Here is an 8,971-nt window from a genome sequence, read left to right on the forward strand (position 1 = left end):
CAAGAGCCCCACTAGGTTCTCAGGATGAAGATCTGAGAATATTTCCTTCATGCTTCTAGCAGGGGAAGGGGGAAATTACCTATTTTGAAATATGCCCAGAGCATTATGGTCTCCTTAACAAAGGCCTGCTCTTGAGGAAAACAGTTTTGCCAGATGTTAACCAACGTGGATTTGGTCAGAGCCTAACTAATGTGGGGAAAAGGGCATACCCAATTCCAGCCACTTCTAGTCTTCCTGTCCCCCCTAAGGGGCAGAAAGAAACTAATGAACAAACACACACACATACACACAACAACAAAAATACCCGAAATTCTTGTGGAGGTCTCGGCCCAGAGGCACTAAAAGAATGAGATCCAACTATAGGGTTATAGGATGCTTTCCATCTCCCACACCTTACTACCACAACATCAGGACTGTGTATAATAATAGGGAACCACAATGGAAAGACCTATAAGCCTCAGATTCTATTTAAAAGGGAGGAAGTCTCTAGGAAAACCCCAAGACAATAGGAAAGAAAAAACAAGGACACAAGAGGAAATTTTGGCCACTGACTCTAGACAGCTACAGCAAATAACACACACAGCCTAACTCCTAAGCAGATAAACATAAAACCTCATGCCAAAGGCCCATCTACCTCAGTTCCTTTTACCCTATACATAATGTCTGACTTCTGGCAAAAAAAAAATTATGAGGCATGTTAAAAGACAAAAAACAAAGTTTGAAGAGACATAGCAAGCATCAGAACAAGACTCAGGTATGATAGAGGTTTGAGAATTAGGAGACTGAGATTTTAAAATAACTGTGATCAAGATGCTAAGGGCTTTAATGGAAAAAAGTGGGCTTTAAACAAAAATAGAGGAGCAATGTAAGCAGAGACATGGAAACTCTAGGAAAGAATCAAAAGAAAATACTAGAGGGGCACCTGGATGGCTCAGTTGGTTAAGTGTCTGTCCTTGGCTCAGGTCATGATCCCAGAACCGAGCCCTGTTGGGGGCTCCCTGCTCAGCAGAGAGCCTGCTTCTCCCTCTTCCTCTGCCCACCCCCCACACACTCATGCTCTCTCTCAAATAAATATTTTTTTTAAAGGAAATACTAGAAATTGAAAACACTGAAACAAAAGTGAGGTACATCTTTGATGGACTCATTAGTAGGTTGGAAATGGTTGAGGAAAGAATCACTGAGCTTGAAGATATGTCACTAGAGACTTTTTAAGCTGAAAAACAAAAAGAGAATAAGAAACAGACTATCCTAGAACAGTGGGAGAATGTAAAAAGTTTTATCATGTACTCAGTAAGAATACCAGGAGGAGAAGAGAGAATGGAGAAGAAAAATTCTAAGTTATAATGGCTGAAACTAATATAACACTGTACCTTAATTATATGGGAATTCTTTTAATTTAAAAAAATAATGGCTGAGAACTTTCCAAAAGCAATGACAAACACCAAAACACAATCCAGGAAGTTTATAGTTCACCGAAGAGGAAAAGAGATTTATATCTTGGTATATTATAACCAAACTGCAGAAAATCAAAGACAAAGAGGAAATCTTGAAAGAAGCTGAATGCAGGGGACTTTATTTGTAGAAGAGGAAGGCTAAGTATTACACTGGACTTTTCAGAAACCATGCGAGCAAGATGAGAGTAAATTGAAATATTTAAAGTGTTGATAAAATATTGAAAGAAAAAAAAACTAGCAACCTAGAATTCTATATCCAGAGAAATTATCCTTCAAAAGTGAAAAGAAAGAGAAAAAAAAACTTTCTCAGACAAATAAACATTGAAAGAAGTTGTTGCAAACAAATCCCAGCAAGTAATTTTGTGGATATCAGCAAAAGTGGATATCTAAAGTTCATAGGGAAAGGGGAAATTCCCAGCATAGCCAACACACTACTGAAGAACAAAGTGGGATAATTGAGGCTATCCAGCTTGAAGATTTAACCATCATGCTATAGTCATCAAGTCAGTACGGTACTGGTGAAAGAATAGACAAATAGATCTGGGGAACAGAATAGAGGGTCCAGAAATGGATCCATGAAAACATAGTCAAGTGATCTTTGACAAAGGACCAAAAGCAACTCAATGAAGAAAGGACAGTTTTTGCAGTCAATGGTGCAAGAATAACCGGACACCCACATGTAAAAAAAAAAGAAAAGAAAAGAAACTAGACACAACCTTCACATCTTTCAGAAAAATTAACTCAAAATGAATCATAGGCCTAAATATATAAAACACAAATCCATAAAATGTGAAGATGACATAGAAGAAAATCTAGGTCACCTGGGGTTTGGTGATGACTCCTGACATGCAACACCAAAAGCATGACCCAGGAAGACAATATCGATCAACTGATCATAGTTTGATGCAACAGTGCTGGTTCTTCATGCTTACTTTAAGCAGTAAATTCACAGATCTCATTTTATTAGGTATCAAAATTTTCATGCTACTATCTTTTTGAATGTAAAATTATTATATCATCTAAAATGTTTTTAAGGTTGGGCCCCAAAATGCCCAAGAAGAAATCAGGTAAGGGATTGACAGGTTCTTTAACAACAAATACCAAATAGAATACCAAATGGGATATTTCATGGCCCATCATATTACTAATTAATTAGAGAGGAATCACACACTGCAGATTGAAGTCATCTTTTTTTTCTTTAGCTTGCTGTGCGCTGCAATAAAAAGGCTTCTAATAGATAAACATCGAGAATTCAGTAGAATTGAGAGAAAGGCAAAGCTTTACAATTCGTTTTTTATTTTTATTTTATTTTAAAGATTTATTTATTTGACAGAGAGAGAGCGCGCACAAGTAGGCAGAGAGGCAGGCAGAGGGAGAGGGAGAAGCAGGCTCTCCACTGAGCAGGGAGCCCGATGAGGGGCTCAATCCCAGGACCCTGGGATCATGACCTGAGCCGAAGGCAGACGCTTAACCTACTGAGCCACCCAGGCGTCCCTCGTTATTTTTTTAAAGCCAAGAAATAAATCAGAAACATTAAAAAAAAAAAAAAAAAAAAACCCGCAGGAGAGAAGCAAGGAGACAGAAAAATTTAGTTTTACTGCACCAGGCCTATAGAGTGCTATGCCTAGCCCTTCTTTCAATGCTGATTATGTGCAGATAGAATGCCAGGACCTGCCCTTGAGGAAAACTGCTCCAGGCCCCCTGTCCAGTTGTGTTCAGTTACCTTCTCAAAGGCCCCAGGCACCACTTGCTCATGGATAGGGGAGAGGGGAGAGGTTGATAAGAGCAGGAAGAGTTGAGGAGCAGGGATCTGTGCTGTGTGCCTTGTGCTTTCATAGTAATTTCTTTTTTTTTTTTTTTCTGAAGATTTATTTACTTATTTGAGAGAGAGAAACAGAGCACTCATGCACACATGACGAGGGAGGGGGCAGAGGGAGAGGGAGAAGCAGACTCCCCGTTGAGCATGGAGCCTAACGATGTGGGGTTCATGGACCCTGAGATCATAACCTAAGCCAAAATCAAGAGCGGGCTGCTCAACTGACTAAGCCACCCAGGTGCCCCACTTTCATAGTAATTTTGTTATGGAACCTGGACTGCATCGCCCAACGGAAGAACAAGCAGCACCCGGAGATCTTGGAGGACAGGAGGTTTATTTAACGCCGGCAGGCTCAGGGGAGAGTGGGTCTCCAAAGGTCTGAGCCCTGAGCACAAACAAAGGGGGCAATTTATACACTTCTACTTCCGCATACTTGACACTTACGGCGCATGCGCGAAGCGGGGCAGGGAGAGGAGCCCAGATTGGTGCAGGCGGGAAGCAGAGCAGGAGAAGAACCCGGAAGAGCCCCGGGGCAAGGACTGGGGCTCTCTCACTGGCTCCGTTAGCCATGGACACAGATTTTCCTTATCAATTTCATGAAAATACCAGGAAGAGGGGAAGCTGGAGCAAGAAAGAACTTTCTGAGCCATTCTTGCTGCTTTACTCCTTCTTGCCTCGGTCTTACCTCCAAATTCCACAGCTTACTTCGTAACATCTTTGCTTTCTCTTACTCCTTCCCTTTCCGAGGCTCCCTGTTTCTCAGCCTGTGTGACCTCGGCTTGGATGCACCTGCCCCACAATGACCATTCCCCAAACCCAAATCCCCTCTGACCACCCAGCATTAGGAGTTGGCATTTTGGTCCTTGCTATTCCCAGTCTGGCTATCACAGCACACACTTCATGGAAGAACCGAGACAATAAAGAAATAATCTATTAAGTATTTGTGAAACTACCCACCCAAGTCAGTTTAAAACCTTCTGTGGACTCTGCTGTTTTTCACCCTATTTTTTGCACTTTGGGGGAAAATACAGAGAAGCCATATGTAATTTTTTTACCCCATTCATTGTACTTTGGGAGAAAATATATATAGCCCATATATGCTTTTCATCTTTTAATTATTTAGCTTCTTAAATTAAAATTACAAAGATACTCTCTTCATGGTAAAATTACCAATATTTTTCTCTCCTATTTCTTTTGGCAATTATTTGGCATAACTGAAATAGATAGTACTAACCTTATAATGGAATTCTATATTATTTATGAAAGCTACTCTTGTTTTAGAATGACTATTTTCCTTACAAGGGCAAGGAGGTGACATAAAAGAAAAGGAAATGGGGATCATCCCCTGGCCTCTTCCTACCACTTAAAGCTGCCACATCCAGGACCGCTTGCAGGATACTACATGAACATAAAACGTGGAAAGCCTCAACTCTCAGAGTTAAGTATAAAAATGAAGTTTCTATTGCTTCAATTATCAAAAATAGAGTGGTTTCAATGCAACCTCCCACACTGAATTCTATAGCGGCCTAATTAAGGAGACTTTTCAGACTGTTCAGGAAAATTCTAACGCCAGCCATGTTTATTGCACAGATTCAGATATTACTGCAAAGACCCTTCTCCTGGCACTGGTTTGGCTCTCAGCAACCATTTCTTACTTTGCCTCACTTGTCAGCTCTGCTACCGCTTGACAAACAGCCTCTTCCAGGAGTCAACGTTTTTGAAGACCTGAGGAAAACAGCCTAAGTTGTTTTTCTTTAAAGATTTTTATTTATTTATTTGAGAGAGAGAGAGAGAGCCTGCACACGTGAGCAGGGGCAGAAGGAGAGGGAGAAGCAGACTCCCCACCAAGTAGGGAGCCCAATGCGGGGCTCAATCCCAGGACCCTGGGGATTATGATCCGAGGCAAAGGCAGACGCTTAACCACCTGAGCCACCCAGGTGCCCCAAGATCATAAATTTTAAGATGGTAGAAGAGCATTTTAAGCTGCTTAAAAAAAAAAAATGCCTAGAGGTATTTTAACAACATATTGGAGCATTGAACACTTGACTCACATTATGCTTTGAAAGGTAAGAGATTGGTATGTGTTGAGTTTCTTCTAAAACCATAAACAGAAATGCTGGAATGGAAGGGATGTGGGAATCAGATCATATGATGATTCCTAAAAACATATAAACTGCTCATTTCAGAATCACCCAAAATGAAGGAAGTTGGTCTTTGCTCTATGAGAAGTAGATCAAGAATATTGCAAGTGTTTGCTTCCTTTCCTTACTAATTCATATTCTTTCCACACAGTGCTGTTAGATAAAATAAGCTGAAAAACAAATCAGTGAGGGGAACCCTTTTGCACTGTGGTGGGAATGTAAATTAGTGTGGCCGTTATAGAAAACAGTATGGAGGTTCCTCAAACAATTAAAAATAGAGCTACCCTATGATCCAGCAATTCCGCTTCTAGGTATTTATCTGAGGAAATGAAATCACTATCTTAAAAATACATATGCATCCCATGCTCACTGTAGCATTATTCACAATAGCCAAAACATGGAGATACCTAAGAGTCAACCCATCGATAGATAAAGAAAATGTGATACATATTTAGCCATAAAAGTTATTCAGCCTTAACAAAGAAGGAAATTCTGCCATTTGCAACAACATGGTTGGAATTTGAGGGCATTATGCTAAGTGAAATGAGTTAGACAGAGAAAGACAAATACAGTATGATCTCACTTGTATGTAGAATCTGAAAAAGAAAACCTCATAGACCCAGAGACAGACTGGTGGTTGCCAGAGGCAGGAGGTGGGGAGGTGGGTGACATGGGTGAATGTGGGTAAAAGGTACAGACTGCCAGTTATAAAGTAAGTAAGTTCTGCGGATATAATGTACAGCATGTTGACTATAGTCAAGTTAAAAAAAAAACAAACAAAAAAACAAATCAGAGAGGCAATTAAGAAATGAAAAAAGAGACACCTGGCTGGCTCAGTCAGTACAACATGCAGCTCTTGATCTCAAGGTCGTTAGCTCGAGCCCCTCGTTGGGCATAGAGATTATTTAAAAGAAAAAAAGAGGGGCACCTGGGTGGCTCAGTCATTAAGCACCTGCCTTCGGCTCAGGTCATGATCCCAGGGTCCTGGGATCAAGCCCCGCATCGGGCTCCCTGCTCAGCGGGGAGCCTGCTTCTCCCTCTCCCACTCCCCCTGTTTGTGTTCCCTCTCTCGCTGTGTCTCTTTCTGTCAAATAAATCAATAAAACATTTTTTAAAAAATGAAAGAAAGAAAGAAAGAAAGAAGAAAGAAGGAAAGAAAGAAGAAAGAAAGAAAGAAAGAAAGAAAGAAAGAAAGAAAGAAAGAAGGAAAAAAAAGAAAGAAAGAAAGAAAGAAAGAAAGAAAGAAAGAAAGAAAGAAAGAAAGAAAGAAAGAAAGAAAGAAAGAAAAAGAAAGAGGGGCGCCTGTGTGGCTCAGTCGGTTGTGTCTTCCTTCGGCTCAGGTCTTGATCCCAGGGTCGTGGGATCAAGCCCCGCATCAGGCTCCATGCTCAGCAGAGAGTCTGCTTCTCCCTCTCCCTCTGCCTGCCTGTCTGCCTACTTGTGATCTCTCTCTCTGTGTCAAATAAATACAATTTTTAAAAAAAAGAGTTGTCTTCAAGATAATATGTACATAGTGATGAGATTAGCATGCATGATGCATGTTTGCTAGAAAAGAAACGCTAATTCAACTCCAACATCTTTAGAACCAGCACGAAGAGAGAAATCAGTTACATGGTTCAGAGTTGATAGGATCCAACAAACCAGGGCTCAGGAGAAGTCCTAGCTATTCCTTGGTTCTAAGATCCTGAAATCACAGTTTCTCTGAGAATCTTCACAGAAATAATACGGTTTAAATGTCATAAACAACAAAAATTATTCAATTCAGCGAATGTTTATTGAGCTTTGATAATATGTCATTAATTTTATGTGTCAGCTTGGCTGGGCCATGGTGCCCAGATAGGTGGGCAAATAATATTCTGGATGTTTCTGTGAAGATGTTTTTGGATGAGATTGACAGCTAAACCTGTGAACTTTGAGTAAAGCAGATTGCCCTCTGCGATGTGGGTGAGCTTCTTCCTATCAGTTCAAAGTTCAAATAGAGCAAAATACTGATCTGTGTAGACATATATATACACAGACAGAGTCTATTGGTTCTGTTTTCTGGAGAACTCTGATTAATGTAGTAGAAACCTTTTCAGGGTCTGCCCGTCCTCCAACTATCAAAACTTCCTATCAAACCATAGGGGCCCAGGTAGCCCCTCTTCTATTACATGATCCGCATTTCTGAGACTCAGCTGATTGAAACAGTCTCTTGCCCCAGAGTTGGAATTGGAGGTAAGAGAAATTAGTGTCTGTTTCTTGAATGGCGGAGATGTAACCATTCTGGAGCATTGTACAGCCATCCTCCCATGCACTGAGTAGCCGAGAAAGCCACCACAATTAGAGAAGAGAGAGTTCCAGGAGTTCAGAGAAGCAGGGATAGAGACAAAGAGAGCAATGAGTTCCACATGCTTCCTGAAGCTAGCTGCCCAGGAATTCTCCTTACAATAAACTCTTCATTGTTTAATTGGGCTTGAGTTTGTTGTTTCCATTACTTGCTACCCAAAGAGCCTAAAGAATATAACCTAGTGTGTCACACAATGCGTCAACCACTAGGGATACAGAGATAAAAAAAAAAAAAAAAAAAAAGATATGGTTTCCATGCCACACCCTCACCCCACTAACTCCCCACCAAAAAAAAAGACATGGTCCCTTCCTGTAAGAAACCTCCAGTACCCAAGGGAGAGGTACATATGTAAGCAGATAAATTCCATACAGTATAATAAGCGAGGAAATGTTTAGTGTTGCCAGGTTCAGAAAAGAAAAATGAAAACAGGATGCCTGGTTAAATTCGAACTTCAGATCAACAATAGACAATTTTTTAGTAGAAGTGTTCCCGAAATATTTTATCTGGCAACCTCAGAGATATACTGTATAGAGATGTCAGAGAAAGGGGGGACTTAACCCAAAGTGAGGTGTCTCAGAAATCTTATTTTATTTATTTAGTTAGTTGGTTCTTTCCCGGAGAAAAGAGTGCTTTGGGTTGAGTTTTTCTTTTTTTCTTAAGATATTATTTATTTATTTGACAGAGAGAGAGAGACAGCAAGAGCGGGAACACAAGCAGGAGGAGTGGGAAAGGCCGAAGCAGGCTTCCCACTGAGCAGGGAGCCTGATGTGGGGCTCAATCCCAGGACCCTGGGATCATGACCTGAACCAAAGGCAGATGCTTAACCAATGAGCCACCCAGGCGCCCCTGAGTTTTGAAGAACAAGTAAGAGTTCACCAGATCAAGAAATGTGGTAAGAGTTTTTGAGTGAAAAAGAGAAAACCACTCCACCAAAGGCACAGAAGCATGGCATATCTGTGTGTGTGTAGAAAACTCCAGCATCTTGGTATCGCTAAAGCTCAGGAGCTCCAGGCAATGAGATGAAAAATGTCAGTAAACGTATTGGAATTAAGATGACATGCTAAACACAAACAATGATTTCCCTTCCTGTGCATATGCCTATTGGAATGTCAGGAAAGATATTTTAAAAGCAGTAATTCATGACACTAGAAATCTAGAAGGGCTGTAGGCAGCAGATAAAAGAGTTAAAGAATTCCTGGAAAACAGAACATTGAAAGCATCAGATTAACAAAGA

The sequence above is a fragment of the Zalophus californianus genome, chromosome 7, assembly GCF_009762305.2.
Source record: "Zalophus californianus isolate mZalCal1 chromosome 7, mZalCal1.pri.v2, whole genome shotgun sequence".
NCBI classification, from domain to species: domain Eukaryota; kingdom Metazoa; phylum Chordata; class Mammalia; order Carnivora; family Otariidae; genus Zalophus; species Zalophus californianus.